Here is a 20,563-nt window from a genome sequence, read left to right on the forward strand (position 1 = left end):
CATCCTAAAAACTCAGTCTACCTCGACTCGGGATTGAACTCAGACCTCCCGATTACCAGTCAGACATGCTACCATTACACCGTAAAGGTATAAATTTGAACAAGACGTTTGTTTTTAAGCATGTTTTAAAGCGCTTGCGACGTATTAAGGTCAAACACTTTTCAGCGCAAATGTTATAAGTCCTTCGGCACCATTAGGGCCCATGAAGCAGGATTTCTACAGAGTGAAACGGATAATAGCAACTAATTGTTACCTTTTGGATGGGACGCCAGTCTATCACAGTGTATTTTTCACAATGTTTTAATAGTTCTAGCTACCGAATCATTGCTGAATGGACAGGAGGTAAAAAAAATAGCCCTACTGCATTCGGGACCGATCTCAATTCCTTTGGTTGTGAAGCGATTGCTCTACCAACTAACTGAGCTATCTGGATCCCAGCTCAAATATTAGCTCATATAATATGTGACCCTTCGTCTCAAAACGGTATTAAGTCGGGTTGATTAAAATGTTGGAAATTGAATTAATAGCCAGAAATATCAGACTTGTGTTTAATTTGTATGTTTTATTGAGGAGAATGGATACCATATTTTAGGGTTATAATGCCAGCATTTTATATTATTTTGACCAGTTTAACATTTAATTCGGCTTTTAAGCATCTGGTTCGTTCCTACCTAATACCGTTTTGAGACGATGGGTCACATATATTTTTTAATAGCTCAAGCTAACCATCATCCGATAAAGAATAATACACAAGGGACGAGTTTAAATCGTAAGTCCTATACTGTCACGACCACGAAGCCTTCGCCAAAAGGGGTTCATTTAACAGTTTGCCATGGTTCTTGGGTCCTTTCATCACCTCCGAGACAAAATTAGTTTTGTTATATATCAAGTCAGTATTATGTAAAATACTAACAAAGAGCATTTTGCTCATTTTCTACAGAAATCTTTTACTATTAAAAAAGTATCAGAAATTGGTAATACCTGAAACACTTAAGCAATCCAAGTTTCATTTTTTGTTTGTTCAGTTTATGGTCAATTGGCGAAAAGTATTTTGCGATAGACTAACGTCCTATGAGCTGTATGTGGTCTTGCGATATGACACTCGCTTTCGGATCGGAAGGTCCTGGGTTCGAGCCTCGCTTGGCGCATAGTTGAGTCCTTGGAAAAGACTTTTTACTCACAGTCTCTCACTGTACTCAGGTGTAAAATGAGTACCTGGCCGTTAACAGCATTTTCTCTGTCGGAAAAATTGTATTTTCGCCTAACAGGCGTCATGTTCTTTATGTTGCGTGTTGCTGTTAGTCAGGGAACCTTTGTAAAGCGCTTTGAGCACGTTGAGTGGATATTGCTCTATATAAAAGCTCAACAAAATATAACCGTAGAAAATTTCTAGTCAAATCGAAAATATGTTTTGAGAATGTATGGCAGTAAAATATCGATAAATCACAAATCGATGATCATTATCGATTTGGATGGAAATTGCAGAGGAAAATGGTGTTGATAGATACAAAAAACATGCCCCATGTCGTGGGCAATGCAATGAATGCCGTGTTTCTATAGGGCAACAACGCGTGAAGGCGTGTGAATATTAACTACATTCTGCTGTAAATAACCCGGCAGTCTGATTTATTGATCATTAAAAGTTTATTGTTATACCGACATGATATTGGAGTATATGGCTAAGCAAATATTATATAGAAATTCTGTCCGTTTTTCTATCAGGAATAAATGCTCATGAGTCCTTGTTGGCAAAGCAACAAAACAATAATAATAATAATAATAATAATAATAATGATAATAAAATAAAATTTAAAAAATAAAACCAAAAAAATACCTGGTAAATAAAAAAGATTTCTCAAACAAAAACAAAGCAAAATAAAACAATTTCCCCCCCCCCCCCCCCCTACAATAAAAACCAGGAACCCAATAAGAATCAAACAAACAACCCCTAACGATATTTTGTTGAATTTGACGTAATTACACGATAGTTGGCAATGTCTTCAACTATTTCAGGCGGATTGAAAAACACCCACTAAACGTTCTCAGAGTGCTTTACGGGGATTTTTAAGAGAATAATATTGTATTTTCTCTCCCCCCCCCCCTCCCTTCTCTCCTCTCTCTCTCTCTCTCTCTCTCTCTCTCTCTCTCTCTCTCTCTCTCTCTTTCTTCGCACACACACACACACACACACACACACAAACACACACATAATATATACATACAATTTTATATAACAAGACTTCATAAATTTATAATTCAAGCTGTTAAACTAAATATAGACTATACAGAATTCTTTGATTCATCGATATAATTAACATTTAGAATGGCATTCGATTTGAAACCAAAAATAATGATGGTTAATACGAAATTGATCCACAAATAATTGAATTCATTAAGATACGAATATCATCAATTTTTTTGTCATAATCAAAAACAAATGTGTTTTATTAAGATTCAATATCAAGCCGTGTATAAGGCACAGATATGACAGATTATTCTAGTTAGTCTTTTAGAAGACAAGATAAGTATCACAACAACACGCAACTGCATGCAGTCAAACTATCATTCTGAAAATATTATGAACATAACAGCCATACCCCGGCGTAAAGTCCCAGGTTTGAGACTTTTTGACACGATGAGAGTCATTTTAATCGATCGATATTTGTAGGATGAGTTTTCTGGCCAAAACTTTTAATACGTGATTTACCAGAGCACGCCTGTACGTTGTAAGTGCTAGCATAGCAGACAAGGTAATTACATTCCTCTTATCAGATACAATTCTAAAATTAAATAATATACGACTTATATCGGCACCATGAAGCACTCACCTGAACACGGCCGTACTGGGACAAATGACTTTTTTTCAGTTTTACAAGAAAACTTTTAATTGAAATATAGAGAGAAAGTGAGTAAAGAGCCTTTTCCAAGAACTCAACTATGCGGCGAGCGCGAGGCTCGAACCCACGACCTTCCAATCCGAAAGCGAGTGTCATACCACTAGACCACATAGCCCCGTGTACATGGGGTCCATACTCTAGGATTTGTCGAACAATTGACTTATACAATGGCACAATCATATTTTTTATCATAATGTGTACAATTTCTATAAATAATTCCTAATAAATTATATTACTTCATTAAAAATAAACTTAAGGCCCCCTTTATTCATCCGTTATGTTCTATTCCAAGGAAAGACTGGAATAACCCTGGCGTCAGTCGCAGTACAGAGCCGCAAAGTGAGCTAGAGCGAGATGACTTGCTCAGGGTCACACAGCGCGGCGGGTGATCGAACTCGATCCTTTTGGGTACGAAGCAACGACCGTGACGGCTGAGCCACACCGTCCCATAAAAAAAAATTATACTCATTAATGCAATCATTAACAAAAGTAAAATCGATCGATCTTGAAAGAAAACGTTTTCTGATTAAATCCTCTCCTTACCAACCATAGGGAAATCGTCACATTTGTTACGCCTTACCAACCATAGGGAAATCGTAACATTTGTTACGATCCAACCAGCACCTTTATCATTCAGATTTCTTTTTTAAATCACACAATTTAAAGAAAAATGTTTTATTATAGCTATAAAAACGTGACACTGTGGTGTAGAAGTTCATTTTGCCGATCAATATTATGCATAACATGTATTTGTTGCTCTTCTGTTCGAGTAAGAAAAATATAATTTCGTGTTGTGTGGGTGTGAAATTTTGGGGGAAATTCTGAAAATGATTGGTAAGGAAAGGGTTAAAATTGAAAAGAAAGCTGTGTTTTGTCAGAAATGTGCATAAAACACCAGGTAGCTGCTGCCAGATGGGTGCCACGCGTTACTTTTGATTAGAACGTCTGTCTTGTGCCAAAACAAAATCCTGAAATCACCAAACCTTGATTGGATGTTTCCTTTTTTTATAGTTTTGACCATTTGACCTCGCTCTGGGAATGTCTAGGGAATGTTGGAAAAGTTGTTTAGGTGGTCGACCGTGACAGCATTTGGGTTTTTTATAAGCTAACCAGCCAAATTATATTCATTTTTTTTTATTTTTAAATAAAAAGGTCATCAAAATTAATTTGCGGTATTTTATTTTTCAGTTTTGTGTTTCTTTTTGTTGAAAATTTGTAAAACAGCGAATCGATGACCTTGTAATGTTTTAATATTTATTTATGCTCTAAACAGCCCTCTATTTTTTTCTTTTCTTTTTTTTTTAATAACCTCAGGAATGAGAGACATCGAATGTTTGTCGTCACTTTGCCAGTTTAGTCTTATCTACATTTTATATATACATGCACAATAAACATAGTCGTAGGGTATATTGACCTAACAAAAAAAAAAAGGGTACTTTAATCCATATATTTGAATAAATACGTATGAATAAATCATAATCCATAAAACATAAAATGAGTATATTATCTAAACAGCCTATATGACAAATCGATTTTAAATAGGTAACATTGTATAATCATATTACATAGTTTTATAATGTATGTTTAATAACTCAAATATTACCGTTCAGCGCTTTGAGTTTCTTAAGATACGGGGTAGGGCACTAGAGAAAAATTTCTTATTACTGTTTAAAAAAAAAACCCAGTCCGTTTCAAACTTCTTTATTCACATTCGCACTCTTTGGCTCGTATCTTTGAAACCCTCTTATAAATTTCGTATAACATCAAACGAAATATCTAGCAATTGCATGACAATCATAAAAGTGATATTATTCCACCCCTCTCATTGGAAAACCTTATCATTTCGTAGTAAATACGTAATCGTTGAATCGTTGAATCTTTGAACGCGTTGAGTAACAATTTTATTGGTGTGAAATATGGTTTAAACGACAGCGGATTGGTAATTTAAAATAATCTGTTGGTGCGCATGAATACAAAGTTTTTAAGTTTCAAAGTTTATTCATCTTAGGCTTTCGCCAATAAAGCAACAATTTGATGACAACATACATGAAAGTGAAAAAAAAATGTTTGTGCGCATGAATACAAATCCAACGTTTTTAGTTTTGGGTCAAATTCTCGTTAAAGCATAGCGGCCAATATCGATCCCGGGTGCAGTCGAGATTTTTTTTTGGACAAAACCGGTCCACAGCAGTGATTGGGTAATTGTTTCTGTTTGATCTGACAGAAAGTCCTCTCAAAAGAATAGCAAGCAATTGCTATTATCCGTTTCACGCTATAGAAACAGGGATAAACACCGGATTCATGGGCCTTATAACTCACATGGACTATTTTTTAAGCCCGATAAAACATTGGAATCCCTTACATAAGTGTATATTGATATGATATTTATTTAGTTATTTTCAAATGCTGTATAATTGGCATAATGCTCTCGTCTGGTCTAATGCAAGCGATTTTCTTTAAGGAACAAGATATAAACAATAAGAGATAGAGAGAGAGAGAGAGAGAGAGAGAGAGAGAGAGAGAGAGAGAGAGAGAGAGAGAGAGAGAGAGAGAGAGAGAGAGAGAGAATAGAACATGAAAGAACAAAAGCACAAAATAAGCCAAGAGATTTAATTAGAGGACAAGAATGGGTGTTCATTAAGGTTCGGGAATTGGTTAATGTGCCCAGATCCAGTGATAGCAGCATGGCGGCCGGGCTAGTTTCCGTGGGGAAGAACGTTAATTGAATTATAATGACCATAATGGTAACGGTTTGTTTGTTATTTTAATTATTATCTGGAGTGTTGTGTGGATTTCATCACCATTATTATCGTCGTCATATCATCAATTTTCGGCGGCGTCTTTGTCGTCATCGTCGTCATTGTTTTCATGTTGGCAATTGTTAACAAGATTATTACTAATCTTCCTGTGTTTGCTCTTTACTTTATTTTCATTTCTTATTTATATATATATATACATATATATATATATATATATTATCCCTCATTCTCTTTCCCTTTTTCTCTCCTCTCGCTTCTATTTCTTTTTTCTACTACTTCTTCTTTTATTTCTTCTTCTTCTTCTTCTTCTTCTTCTTCTTCTTCTTCTTCTTCTTCTTCTTCTTCTTCTTCTTCTTCTTCTTCTTCTTCTTCTCTTTCTCCTCCTCTTCCTTATCATCATCATCATCATCATCATCATCATCATCATCATCATCATCATCATCATCATCATCACCATCATCATCATCATCATCATCATCATCACCATCTTCATCATCATCATCCTTACCATGACCACCATTATCAAGTTGTGCAGGAGCAAAACATTATCGTCCTGAATCAAAATAGCTTTAAGTGCAAAGTTGTCTAGCTATAGCATTATGTATAATTACATTCCTAATGATGTATGAGACGTTTTCTTTAGTTTGTTGTGATTCTGTCTACCTGTTTAAAAATACACCAATCTCTGGGATGAATATGATATAAAAATATTAAACTTTCCAATAGAATAATAACGATACGACTAAATATCAATTTATGATAATGATTATTATTAAAACATTGTTACACCTATTGTTATGGTTTTCATGATAATCATCTCAAAAATCAACATCGTCATTATCGTCCTCGTCATCCTCGTGTTCGTCGTCATCGTCATTACCATCCAGCATCATCGTCATTATTACCTTTTTCATCATCGTCGTCGTCATAATAATAATAATAATAATAATAATAATAATAATAATAATAATAATACTACTACTACTACTAATAATAATAATAATAATAATAATGATATATAATAATAATAATAATAATAATAATAATAATAATAATAATAATAATAATAATAGTGATAATAATAATAATAATAATAATGATGATGATGATGATGATGATGATGATGATGATGATGATGATGACGATGATAATGATGATGATGATGAGGATGAAGATGATGATGATGATGATGAGGATGATGATGAGGATGATGATGATAATGATGATGATGATGATGATGATGATGATGATGGTGATGATGATGATGATGATGATGATGATGATGGTGATGATGATGATGATGATGATGATAATAATGATTATAATAATGTTTACTATTATTATTATTATTATTATTATTATTATTATTATTATTATTAATATTATTATTATTATTATTATTATTATTATCATTATTGTTATCTCCACCATCAGCATCATTATCATCAACATCATCATCATCTTCTTCATTATCAGCATCATCATCAGCGGCATCAGCACCACCACCACCAACAACAACAACAACACGATTCAACCTTCATTCCCAATGCACCCTCTCACAATGTTTGATTCTGATCCTCATCATCGTCCTTTTTACTGGCGCTAAAATGACCTATAAGTGTCGCAAGCACCGTTAAAATTCCTAACACTAGATTGAATCTGTCCAGGCCATAACCCTCTTTAGTACATGCGTATCAACCGCATCTGATTACCTTCCAGTTTATGAACATCAATCACGAGGTTTTGACTCGGCATGATGCGAGAAATAGCAATGTATTACCGTAGAATATAAACGTGAAAAGTGTGTATGCAAACGGTGTCATAGACAACAAGAACGAAAACTTGAAGTTAAAAGAAAAACATCCCAAGATATCAGCCTGCCTCGACAGTCGATTGAACCTTAAACCACCTGATTACCGATGAGACGTGGTACCGTTAATTATCATATGTTGTCACGATTGATTTGGCGGGTTCAACTAGTGAGCATTTGACTTAAACACATACTATCAGTAACAACAGATGATGTGCCTCATCACAGGGCCTGAATATTTGAGAAAAATTGCCAGCTCTGCAATAATCATCAGATAATAATAATAGGCTAATGAGATCATAATTATGATTTGAAAGAAATTAAATCTCGTTGTTAAAACATCGACAAAACGGGTGGCACGGAGGATAGAAGCGGGGGAGTGGGGGGGGGGGACGTTGTAATTCGTGGGCAGAGGATTAATTGGTTCTATCTCCATTTTTGGAAAATGTTGAGACGCTTGGATGCCTTACAATCGGATTCTAGAGGGTTGCTCCTCACAAATTGGAAAAATTGGCTAACACGGCATGACAAAAAAGTGGCAGAATTTTATTTACAATTAGTAACAACAACAAAATTTTAATCAATTTTCCTCAATTGGAGATTGATCCAGTTAATTTTTTTTAAATTGAGCTAAATGTGCTCAAAGCGCTTTACAAGGGGTCCCTGGTCAACAGCAACATTTAACATGTAGGACGGGACATCACGCCTGTTAGGCGATATTACAATTTTTCGGACAAAGACAACGCTGTTAACGGCCAGGTACTCATTTTACACCTGAGTACGGTGAGAGAATGTGAGTAAAGAGCCTTTTCCAAGGACTCAACGATGCGCCGATCGCAAGGCTCGAACCCAGGACCTTCCAATCCAAAAGCGAGTGTCATACCACTAGACCACATGTCCCGTCCTACATGTTAAATGTTGCTATTGACCAGGGACCCCTTGTAAAGCGCTTTGAGCACATTTAATGGATATTGCGCTATATAAAACTCAATCTTTAAAAAAAATTTTTGATTGGTTGGTTGGTTGGTTGATTTGTTTCATTTTGTTATATTTTGTTTTGTTTGTTTGTTTGTTTGTTTGTTTGTTTGTTTGTTGTTGTTTTTTTGGTTCAATGAAACTTTCATTGGCCTAAATATAGTATTGACAGTCGACCATGGACATCATTGTAGTCTAACAGTCAAAAGTCAATATCACGTGATTTGATTCATCATGACAAAAAGAATGAAATATTATCTATACCGGATGTGTTGCTAATTTCCTCTTTGGAAATATTTTGCGTTGAAAGTATGAAGGCGAGTATCTTACCTGTGTACTAGAGAGCTTGATGTTACCCACACAAAATAGCTGAATTAGTAACCGTTCTGACAACACCCACTTCTAGGCAAGAGACTTGCCAGTCCGAGAATAGAAAGCGTTCATGAAATCCGATTTTTTTTTCAGTCGTTGAAAACTTGCTCCGCTTAGGCTTAAGACAAGCAAGTCATTTACTGGACTAGTAAATAACTAAATCTAGTCCTCGTTCATGAAAACGGGCCCTGGTATAATCGTGGGCTTTACGTTATAGTTGACAGCAGTTTTAAGACTCCGCCACATGTCCTTTATATTCCCAGAAGAAAAGTATTTTTCAATTTTATTTTTGTACTTGTCTCTACAACTAGATATAACTTTTGTTTTGTTTTCAGATCTTTTTTGTTTCCACTAGTAAAGATATTTTTCTTTTGGTTTAATAAAAGTTTTAGATCTGTTGTTATCCAAGGCTTGTTGTTAGGATAATACCTTATTTCTATTTTACAACACAGCAGCTGTTCATAAAATATTAAATACTCACTCACACCGTTATTGCCATAGGACCACATTTTAAGCGCTTTGATCACATCTAAAACCTTACAATTTTGCTGCTGCATTCGACCCACAAAAAGACTCATATCGATTGCGTAAGCAGTCCAGATATCCCCCCCCCCCCTCCCATCCCCCCCCCCCCCCCCCCCGGCCTATTGTGGACAAATTGTGCAGCTACTACCTGTTTTTTTGTTTGTTTTATTCAATCTGGTGGAGATGGTATCCTATCCAAAGTGCAGCAAGCAATTTTAATGTCGTTTTAACACTAAATTTAAAAAAGGGCAAGATGGGGGGGGGGGGGGTACTCTGTCGACATTTTTGTATTATAGCTCAAAGTAGAGTTTTGTATTTCAATGGCTTAGATTGCCGAGTCTTGAGTAGACTTCTTCATTGCATTTCATGACACTAAGTCAAAACTACATTTTAAATGTCAATATAGCAGAGGATTGAACTGGAGAGAACGTGAGAGGGGGAGGGGGGGAGAAAGAAAGTAAGAAAGAAGAAAGAGAGAGAGAGAGAGAGAGAGAGAGAGAGAGAGAGAGAGAGAGAGAGAGAGAAGGTAATGAACCTAGAAATATCCCACAGCATCGACGACGGCTGGAGAGCAATTAAATCTTATTATTATTGGAAGATATCTCACGAGGAGCTTTTAATAAGAGGATAATATCGACAATGATAATTCTTTCTTTAAGACAAAATAGATATAAAGAAATAAGTGGAAGACAGATGGAGTGGCTATGACCTTTTTCTTTGAGACGGCTTTCGCCGGAGAGTTATTGTCTTGATGCAGCAGGTCTTTTAGAAGTCTGAGTGGAATAAGTTACGGGAATTATGCCATTACACAGACAAGGAGTTATTTTAAAAAATCAATTTACAAAAATAAGATTATAAACACACACACACACCCACACACACACACGCACACCCACCCACCCACACACACACACACACACACACACATATATATATAATATATATATATATACATATATATATATATATATATATATATAATATTTTTGTTCGACAAATGGATGATGCCAAGTCTGCAAAGATAGATCATCATCAAGCCCTACTGCAACCTCCTCGTGGTGTCGAACGGTAACAGGTCAAGCTGGCCAACTGCAGAGGGCGACAAGAATAGGCAATGGCAAACCATTCTTGTAACTTTGCCGAGTTAACTGCATGAATAAGTCCAAAAAGTCAAACGGTGACAGCGTAAAGGGGAGCATGTTTTCACGGAAGACTGCTGCCTCGCTCGGTTGGGAGCGTGATGTTCGTCAGGTCACACCGAACCGTCAGCCAGTTACTAGGCGAAATAAATTTAACAAATGTGACAAAACCAAAATTGGGACATGGAATGTCAGGACCTGTGCCCAAAAAGGAAAACTAAACAACATTCTAAAAGAAATGAAACGGCTCCAAATAAATATTCTTGCCTGGCAGAGATGAGATGGAAAGAGCAGGGAACCATGTCAAAACAAGAAAACAACACGACATATAAGATCATATGGAGTGGTGGAACCTCTTTCCAAAAAGGAGTAGGGATGATCTTAGACCAAAAATCAACCAAATTTTACAAAGGGCACGTAGCAATCTCAGACAGAGTTTTGCTGGTTAAGCTAAGAGGACCTGTAGTTGACACCAATATTATTCAAGTTTATGCACCAACAGAAGAGGCGACAGATGCAGATATGACAGAGTTTTACCATTCACTATACAAAGCAAAACGAATGTGTAAATCACAAGAAGTCCTTATGGTAATGGGGGACCTAAATGCTAAGATTGGCAGAGGCAGAGATGGTGACATAATCGGACCACATGGACTCTGAGACAGAAATGAACGAGGAAACATCTGGGCAGATTGGTGTAGAACAAATAAATTAATGATTTCAAACACCTGGTTTCAACAACACCCAAGAAGAACCTGGACATGGCAATCACCAGGGGACAGAGCAAGGAACCAGATAGACTTTATAGCAGTATCATCAAGATTCAGAAATGGCATATTAAATTGCAAAACCTACCCAGGCGCCGATGTAGACAGTGACCATGTCCCAGTTGTTTGTACAGTAAGGATAAAGTTTAAAGCTATTCAGAGAACGGCTGGTAGAATAAAGAGGGATTACAGGTTATGCAAAGACAATGGCATACAAACAAAAATGAGAGAAGAATTTGAAAATGCACTCATGATACAAAGCCAAAGTGAACCTGATAACGAAAAATGTGAAAAACAATTTGATATATTCCAAAAGTGTGTCAAAGCAACTGCAGAAAAACATTTACCAATAGCTCAAATAAACAGCAAAAAGGAATGGATGACAAATGAAATTCTAAACCTATTTGAAGAAAGACGAAAATGCAACAGAGGGTCTGCAGAATACCAAACATTGAACAACCACATTAAATCCAAATGCATCGAGGCACACGAGAACTATCTAGACTGGAAATGCTGCGAAATCGAAAGAGAATACAAACCCAACCCCCAACAAGCTCACCAAAGAATAAAAGAACTATCAGGGAAAAGGAAAAGCAAAGCAGCAGGAAGTTGTATCCAAAACAAACAAGGGGATCTGCTATTTGAAGAACAACATATAGAAAGCCGATGGGTAGAATACATAGGCGAACTGTACAATGATCCAAATAGAAATGAACCACCACTGAAATTCAAAGAACCATTAAGCGGTCCAAACATCACCAAAAGTGAAATTGAACATGCCATGGAACGAATGAGGGATGGTAAAGCAACAGGCCCTGATGAAATATCTGTAGAGGTATTAAAAAGCCTAGGAGATCTAGCAATTGATGAACTTCACATATTATTCAACAATATATACAATACTGGGAAAATTCCAGAAGATCTCTGTAACTCTATTTTCATAGCAATACCAAAGAAAGCAGGTGCAGTCAGATGCGAAAATTTTAGAACTATAAGTTTAATAAGCCACATCAACAAAATACTGTTGCGTATAATTATCAACAGGCTAAGGAATAAGATTAACCCCGAAATCGCAGAAGAACAATATGGATTCCAACCTGACAGAGGGACAAGGAACGCAATATACCTCCTCCGTGTTTTAAGTGAAAGAGCTATACAGGTTCAGACCCCACTATACCTCTGTTTTGTCGACTACAAAAAAGCTTTTGATAGAGTACGCCACGAAGAAATACTAAAACAACTGCACTCCATTGGCGCTGATGAGAAAGACCTCAGACTCATGCAAACATTATACTACACCCAGCAGGCATCTATCAAAATCGGAAACTCTACAGGAAATTCCATTCCTATTAAGAAAGGAGTCCGTCAAGGGTGTGTTGCCTCACCAGATCTGTTTAATCTATACCAAGAAACAATCATGAGGGGCATAAATAATATGGAGGGAATAAAAGTGGGAGGTCACAACATAAATAATATAAGATACGCAGACGATACGGTACTCATTGCAACATCAGAAATCCAACTTCAAAAGATTGTTGACAAAGTGGTAGTAGATAGTGAAGCCAAGGGAATGGAAGTGAATATCACCAAAACGGAATGCATGGTAATACAGAAAAACCCCGAAAACAACAACACCTGCAATATAACGATTCACGGCGAGCAACTTACCAACGTAGAAAGTTTTAAGTACCTAGGTTCAATAGTGACAACAGATGGAAGATGTAACCGAGACATACGAGCAAGAATAACTCAAGCCAAACAGGCCTTCATGGACCTGGGAAACATTTTGAAAAACAAACAGATGTCGTTCGGGATTAGATTCCGAGTCTTGAAGTGCTACGTGTGGCCAATCTTGTTATACGGATGCGAAAGCTGGACTACAAATGCAGAAACACAAAAGAACATTGAAGCTTTTGAAATGTGGTGCTTGAGAAGGATGCAGAGAATATCGTATACTGCACACAAAACGAACGAAGAAGTGCTAAAACAAACATACCAACAAAGGAAACTAATGCCCTTAATAGTGGATCGACAACTATCCTTTTTCGGACACATAGTAAGGAAAGATAAGAAGGAATACCTGGCAAGTTGTGGAAAAATACCTGGTAAACGCGCCCGGGGGAGACAAAGAAAAACACTCATAGACCAACTGAAGGGCTTCACCAACCTAACAATCCAAGAGCTGTTTGAAAAAGCAAGAGACAGGGAGGAATGGAGAGAGATAATTCATGCAGTATCCGAAGCCTGGACCAGGCATGGAACCTAGAAGAAGAAGAATATATATATATATATATATATATATATATATATATATATATATATATATATAAGGAACGACATTGACGTCACCCAGCTCTGTGTTATCGTTTTTATGAGTAGTTCTCACTAAATTGTATTGATCAGGTTACACATAGTTTTGTGTGCGGTATATCCGGATGGCGAATGTTGTTCGATTTTTAACTAAACGCAATGCATCAGTATGCGTTTAAGTTCGAGTGTATATATATATATATATTATGCAATTTAGGAATTTAAAAAAACATGTTTTAAATTCTTATAAGGACAATTGAATGTTGGGCTGAAGGTGGGATAAGATAGATGAGACACTGCATTAGACTCTGGATAGGGTCGAAATTTAGAAATAAAATTCTTTGGCCACTGGCCAGATCATTAAGCCCACATTCTTGGCCAACCACGTTGCAGTGATGATATACATGGGTGCAAAATAGTATTGTATGGCCATGTTCTATCCGTAGACGAGTGAGTGTCATAGCACAAGGCGGCATCTTTTGAACTCCGCAAAAGACGAATAACAGAGAGCAAGGAATGCTTACGATGAGCTTTAATAATAATAATAATGCTTAAAACTTATATAGCGCTATAACTCCGAGACACCAGACTCTAAGCGCTTAAATTTAAAATTACTTTGTCTGAAACATACTCATTCACACACACAAGCATACACACACACACACACACACACACAACACATACAACAGAAACTAGAGAGACATATCTTGCTTCTCATACCATCTACTAAAGACGAAACAGATATGTTTTAAGCGAACTTTTCAAAATAGACAAAGAATCTTCTTCACGAATGCTCTGTGGTAAGGCGTTCCAAACATAGGGTCCGAAATGAGAAAAGGATCTCATTCCAGCATTTTTCCGTATTAGAGGGACAACTAATTTGGTGGAATCACTGGTCGAACATAAAGGGCGGGGTTTTGAAAGCTTTGGAACTTTGTTGAAGCAGAATGGAATATCATCACAGCAAATGACAAAAACCCAATGATACCATCTGCGGAGAGACTTGTCCAAGCAGTGATTTGAAATCGTGGTGGCCATACGAGTTGCTGACTTTGGTGTGTGGATCGTGATGGCCATACGAGTTGCTGACTTTGGTGTGTGTTATCGTGATGGCCATACGAGTTGCTGACTTTGATGTGTGGATCGTGATGGCCATACGAGTTGCTGACTTTGGTGTGTGGATCGTGATGGCCATACGAGTTGATGACTTCGGTGTGTGTTATCGTGATGGCCATACGAGTTGCTGACTTTGGTGTGTGTTATCGTGATGGCCATACGAGTTGCTGACTTTGATGTGTGGATCGTGATGGCCATACGAGTTGCTGACTTTGGTGTGTGGATTTTTAAAAATCTTTTCCCGAAGCAGACCAATTTGACTTTCAGTTTATTTTTTATTTGTTTCTTGTTTTTTGTTGTTGGTATTTATGTTGATGAAATTTGGCTAACACATATTAAAGATGTTTGCTTATTTCTGTGATTTAACTTTTGTCCTATTTTGTCCCTTAAAGCTCAAATGAATGAAATGTCAAGTTACTTTTCCACATATGTGTATAACGCTTTCTTATTTATTTAGTTATTCATTTATTCATTTATTTATTTATTTATTTATTTATCAATTTATGTGTTTATTTGTTCATTTATTTATTCATTTATATATTTCAGTGCCCGTACATTCAAAATTAACGCTTATCGATGATATGAAACGAAGCGCTTTCATCAGACGAAAGATTTACTGAGTTATCGAGACGCCCGCCACCAAAGCGAAATGAAATATTTTATTACGTATCATAGTTTTATCATTAATTAAACATCAAACTGAAGCACATCAATTCCAATATATGTCTGTTCTTTCATTATACCGTCTGGTGTTATTGCAAAATGAAATCTAATTTTACCTAATCAAAGTTGTCTCGTTGTCTGATTGATTTTTCCAATTTTGTTTAAAATGCGAAACGAATTTTAAGACTGTACTGTGCATTGTATAAAAAACGTTACTTTATTAAATCTATTTGCTTCGAGTAATAAAACTTACTTTAAATTGGTAATTGGTGTTATGTATAGTGTAAACAGTTTAGTGGTATGACACTCGACGTATAGTTGAGTCCTTGGAAAAGGCTCTTTACTCACATTCTCTCACCATACTCAGGTGTAAAACGAGTACCTGGCCGTTACCAGCTATGTCTTTGTCTAAAAAAATTGTAATATCGACTAACAGGCGTCATTTCTTGTTCTACATGTCACACGTTGCTGTTGGTCAGGGACCATAATTTGTAAAGCGCTTTGATCACATTTAATGGATATTGCGCTAAATAAAAGCTAAAAAAAAGTTAATTGTTATTCTTAAAATCGTGTATCAAACTAGCAAAAAATGTAAAACCAAATGAATCTTGGTAAAACAGTTCATGAATGCCAATGTCAGAACTTGGCCATAAAATGCCAAAGTGAAAAAATAAAGGATAATCTTCTTGTCAATACACTAGTCGTGTTCAGGGTTTGTCAAGACACCATTGTTTTGTGTTATATCATCACAAAGGTCTGTAACCTCTCACATCATTGACAAACGTATTGATGACGTGATAATTAAGTACGTCATGAATCAGACAAACACGTTCATCAACAGGAAGTGATACTAATAAAAAAATAATAATACATAATTTTGATGACGTCAATCAGTTGTCATTGAAGCATTGTCATATCGGGACATCGCACCTTTGGTCGCATTGTGCTTTAGGTTCACATGTACTGTAACTACCCACGAACGCATCACGTTTTCTTTTATTTTGGCTGGGAAATGTTTAACTCAAACATTGATCGTTTACGGTGATCCCTATTTTGTCATTAACTATCAAACCTGGTCATAGTCTCAGGTTTAAGACTTTTTTTTGGATAAAAAAGAGCTTTTATACAGGGCAATATCCACTAAACGTGCTCAAAGCTCTTTACAAATGAGCCCTGACCAACAGCAATACTTAACATGTAGGACGTGGCATGACGCCTGTTAGGCAATATTACAATTTTTTGGGATAGAGACAACGTTGCTAACGACCAGGTACTCATTTTACACCTGAGTACGGTGAGAGAATGTGAGTAAATAGCCTTTTTCAAGGACTCCACGATGCGCCGAGTGAGGCTCGAACCCAGGATCTTCCTATCCGAAAGCGAGTGTCATACCACATAGCCGCAGTTTGGAGTCATCAAAGGTTCGATCAGAATTTGAAATTAAAGATGACTTAACAAAATGAAGAAAACGTGTTTAGTTAGAGAATGGCAAAACTACCTGTTAAATCCTTAACATTAATAAGAAGTCTCAGGTTTGTGACTGATTTACACATTGGGGGCAATCTTAATCGATATATATTCGTAGTAAAAAAATGTCACCAATTCAAATCAGGTTGGGTCGCGTTCACCGCTTTTAAACCACTTGATCTTAGATAATCAGTCGCTGAATGGAATTTAAATCTGGTGGAAAGTATTTGCAATTTACACGTTATCTAACTTAAGGTAGCCATGAATCATTGTACTATTTTAGTTCTAAAGGAAACTCATTTTTTTCAATTTGATTTTCGCCCCACAATAACATGGTGGGTGATAGCTATGTGGTTAATATATCGCTCTTTGATAAAAAAAATCAATGGGCATTAATTGAGTTTGATCAAATGTTAATTGACTTTTAATAGCAACTATAACTGCCCCTTAAAACATGAACAAATCACTAATTGGATTGGAACCAATGTACAAACTTATCACAGAGATCAGATCCTATGTTGGGGAAAAGACACATAATTATGCAATCAATACAAAGTGATGTATTTGGTAAGAGTGTTATTAGTACAAAAAAGACACATATCAGGCGCCTGCAGAGAACTTGCTGCACGAGATCTATTGGGGATATAATCTGTATCTGACAAAACAATATATCTTTTGTTCTAATTTAGAACCAGAGAGCTTTATACATCAAATACCAATAGCTCAAGATTACTCTCTCTCTCTCTCTCTCTCTCTCTCTCTCTCTCTCTCTCTCTCTATCTATCTATCTATCTATCTATCTATCTCTCTCTTTCTTTCTCTCTCTCTCTCTCTCTCTCTCTCTCTCTCTCTCTCTTTCTCTCTTCCTTTCTCTGTCGAAAAGTCTTTAAACCGGAGATGTCAAAGAAGTCTCCTGTTTGAGTCTTGTTGACAAATTAGAGGTCAGATTCTTCCATCAGTGAAATAAAAATTCTGACCAAAATGAGAAAAGTGGTTTGCCAGAGTGCTTTAGTATAAATAAAAAGTTATAAGTCGAGAGCGCTTCTTGTGTGTAGCCGTGTTTTATTAAAATCACCTCCACTATAATATAGAAAAGTGCCATAAGACAATAGAGAATAAAAACTTCGCGGCGGTGGGGGCTCGAAGCCATGACCTTACTCGTACGACAACTCCGCCTGGCCGTGAGAGGGTAACTCTACAATCGAAGTGAGCCACCACTCCGATGTTATCAACATAAGTGCCTGCTACACTCACTTTTCTGATATACTATAATGCATATATGTTGTTCCCTGAAACTCGAAGAAATAAATAACAATAGTCAAATGGAATAGAAGCTTCATTTCTCCTTAACTGGGTGGGGTTTCACATTGTTATTTATTTCTTCGAGCTTCGAGCAGCAACATTTACATTACCATAATTCATGTAATTATTAATCAAGAGTTTGTTCATTAAGAGTCTCTATTTAAACAATCAATGTCTGGGTGGGGTTCCTGACCTCCCATAGCGGGCGGGGAGGCACTTACTGTGTCTTCTATCCCCCTATATCTGTTTTCTAACATGCTTTCTGTCTTTCTATTGGAATGAGATTACTTTACTTGGATTTGTCCAGACCCTGGCCGGATACCCTAACTGGAAACAGCCAAATGTATAGTTAGAGTTTTGGGAGATAATATTTTTTGTATTGTAAATCATCTCTCTGTTATGTACTTTATTATGTTTTGTTTACATAATATTATATATGATTTGTAGATATTTGAGTTTATCCCTCTTAGCCAGGGCCTGTACTTGTGTCAGGATGAGACTTTTAGGTGATCTCAAACTAAGCACTTTGATTGTGTGCTCTTGGAATCTATACCTGTTTCCTATTTGAACAAATACGCCTTTGTCTTACCTTTCCTTGTGTGCTTTAATTGTAATTCTAGAAATTTTTACTTGTCCATTTTACTGGCGTTGATATGACCTTATTATGTTACAAGCGCCGTAAAACCCTTAAAAACAAACGACAACATCATTTTCATTTACGAAGATAAATAATGAGGACGTTTTGGGTGAGCAAAACGCGATGAATGAAACACTAATTGAAGCATCCATTCCATTTCATTTAACTAATGGTATTTAAGTCAAATCATGTATAGCATCTTTATAATTAATTGTCAGCAGAGCGTACTTTTCCACAGACACAAAATCCAGATGTTCCTTCTTATACAATATTGTCGTCAGGAATAATTGGCAGATTCCGTGTCTCATCTTGGAAATAGACAATTAGCATGGTGAGTGATTAGTGATAAGTGAGGACAATTGCGAAATGTTCTTAGTGCACCGTGTCATCCGGTGCAGTTAAAACAGTAAATTACAGAATATGACGTTAATAAGCTAAATATCAGAAATATGAAAGCATTTATATGACGCATTCTATGAGATTCACCATGTCAAGTTCGCTTGTTCGATTTATTTTGTATTTGCATTCTTACTATATCATTCACTGCCTGGAGAAAAATAAATACATGAATTAAATAAATTCATGAATAGAATAAATAATAGATAAATAAAAATAGATAATAAACTTTATTCATCCATAAGGAAATTGGAAATAAGCACTCATTCACACCTGAATCAAACGAGGTATTGCCTCATCAAGGACCCAACACGGGGCCCGAGTTTTTGCAATCGTCACCCACTCCTGTCACCACAACAAGTGTCTCTTCATTGTGTCCGACTCAAGACGTCATAGCGTCTTAACGACGGCGACTTGTACAAATTGGCATAGATTTTATATGATTTTATAAATTTATCACATGCTGGAGAAATAAACCAATGAATCACGGTGACCGGTATAGAGCATGGCATGAATCAATGCACGTCCCAATCATAGAACTAAGGTAGCCCAGTTAAAAAGATATGACAAATTCACGAGTGGGATTTCTGTTCAATCCCCACTTTCGGATTTTGGAATCTTACTTGGTTTAGAAATTTCACCTCTTGTGCTTAATTCGCATTGGTCGACGGTGGCTGGGTTTTTTTCCAGCTATATCCCGAATGAGTTTAACTCTCTCCTTACCAGCTATTATCAGAATTTTACACAAACTTTCATACTCACCCAACACAAAAATAGATTTTTCAAACAGAATAGTAACGAGCATAATATGCTATATTTTGTTCAGAAAAATTAGCTCTGCAACACAGTGTCGAGTTTTTATCGCTCTCACTATATAACAAAATGAAATCAGAATAAGAAAATTGCTGGCCGCATCGTAACGAATGTGGCGATTTTCCTATGGGTGGTAAGGAGAGGGTTAATATGTTGTTTTTAGAAGTTTTACGCCCTAGCGACACTTTCATGTAATTTCAACGTCAAACATAAGGTAAAAACATTATAGACCATAAGGTAAAAAATGTGAATTTGACGATTTTCCTATGGGTGGTAAGGAGAGGGTTAATGTTGTTTTTAGAAGTTTTACGCCCTAGCGACACTTTCATGTAATTTCAACGTCAAACAATCATAAGGTAAAAACATTATAGACCTGCACTTACAAGCAAACAACAAACGAGTGGTAATGTAATTCAATCTAATGTAATATTTAAATAATACTGCGCTCAGAATCCACAAATTACTCGCTAAGACGCTACAAAGACAATAGGCAACACAAAACGCAATTACTATTACTACTCAAAAGCTGCCTACCTAAATAGGAATATTGTCAAATAAGACAAATGTGACCAGACCAAAAACAGAACAATGGTGTATTCCAAGTTCATTCTTTCT

General features: G+C 36.3%; 1 protein-coding gene across 1 annotated transcript in view; it reads right to left on the reverse strand.

The window, feature by feature from the left end:
- The window catches only part of LOC144967869 (uncharacterized), a 129,259-nt gene that overhangs the window by 96,658 nt on the left and 12,038 nt on the right, over positions 1–20,563 (reverse strand). The gene's annotated exons all lie outside the window — the stretch shown is intronic.

Source organism: Berghia stephanieae, chromosome 3, assembly GCF_034508935.2.
Source record: "Berghia stephanieae isolate SIO BIC M18660-M18661 chromosome 3, UCSD_Bste_1.3, whole genome shotgun sequence".
NCBI classification, from domain to species: domain Eukaryota; kingdom Metazoa; phylum Mollusca; class Gastropoda; order Nudibranchia; family Aeolidiidae; genus Berghia; species Berghia stephanieae.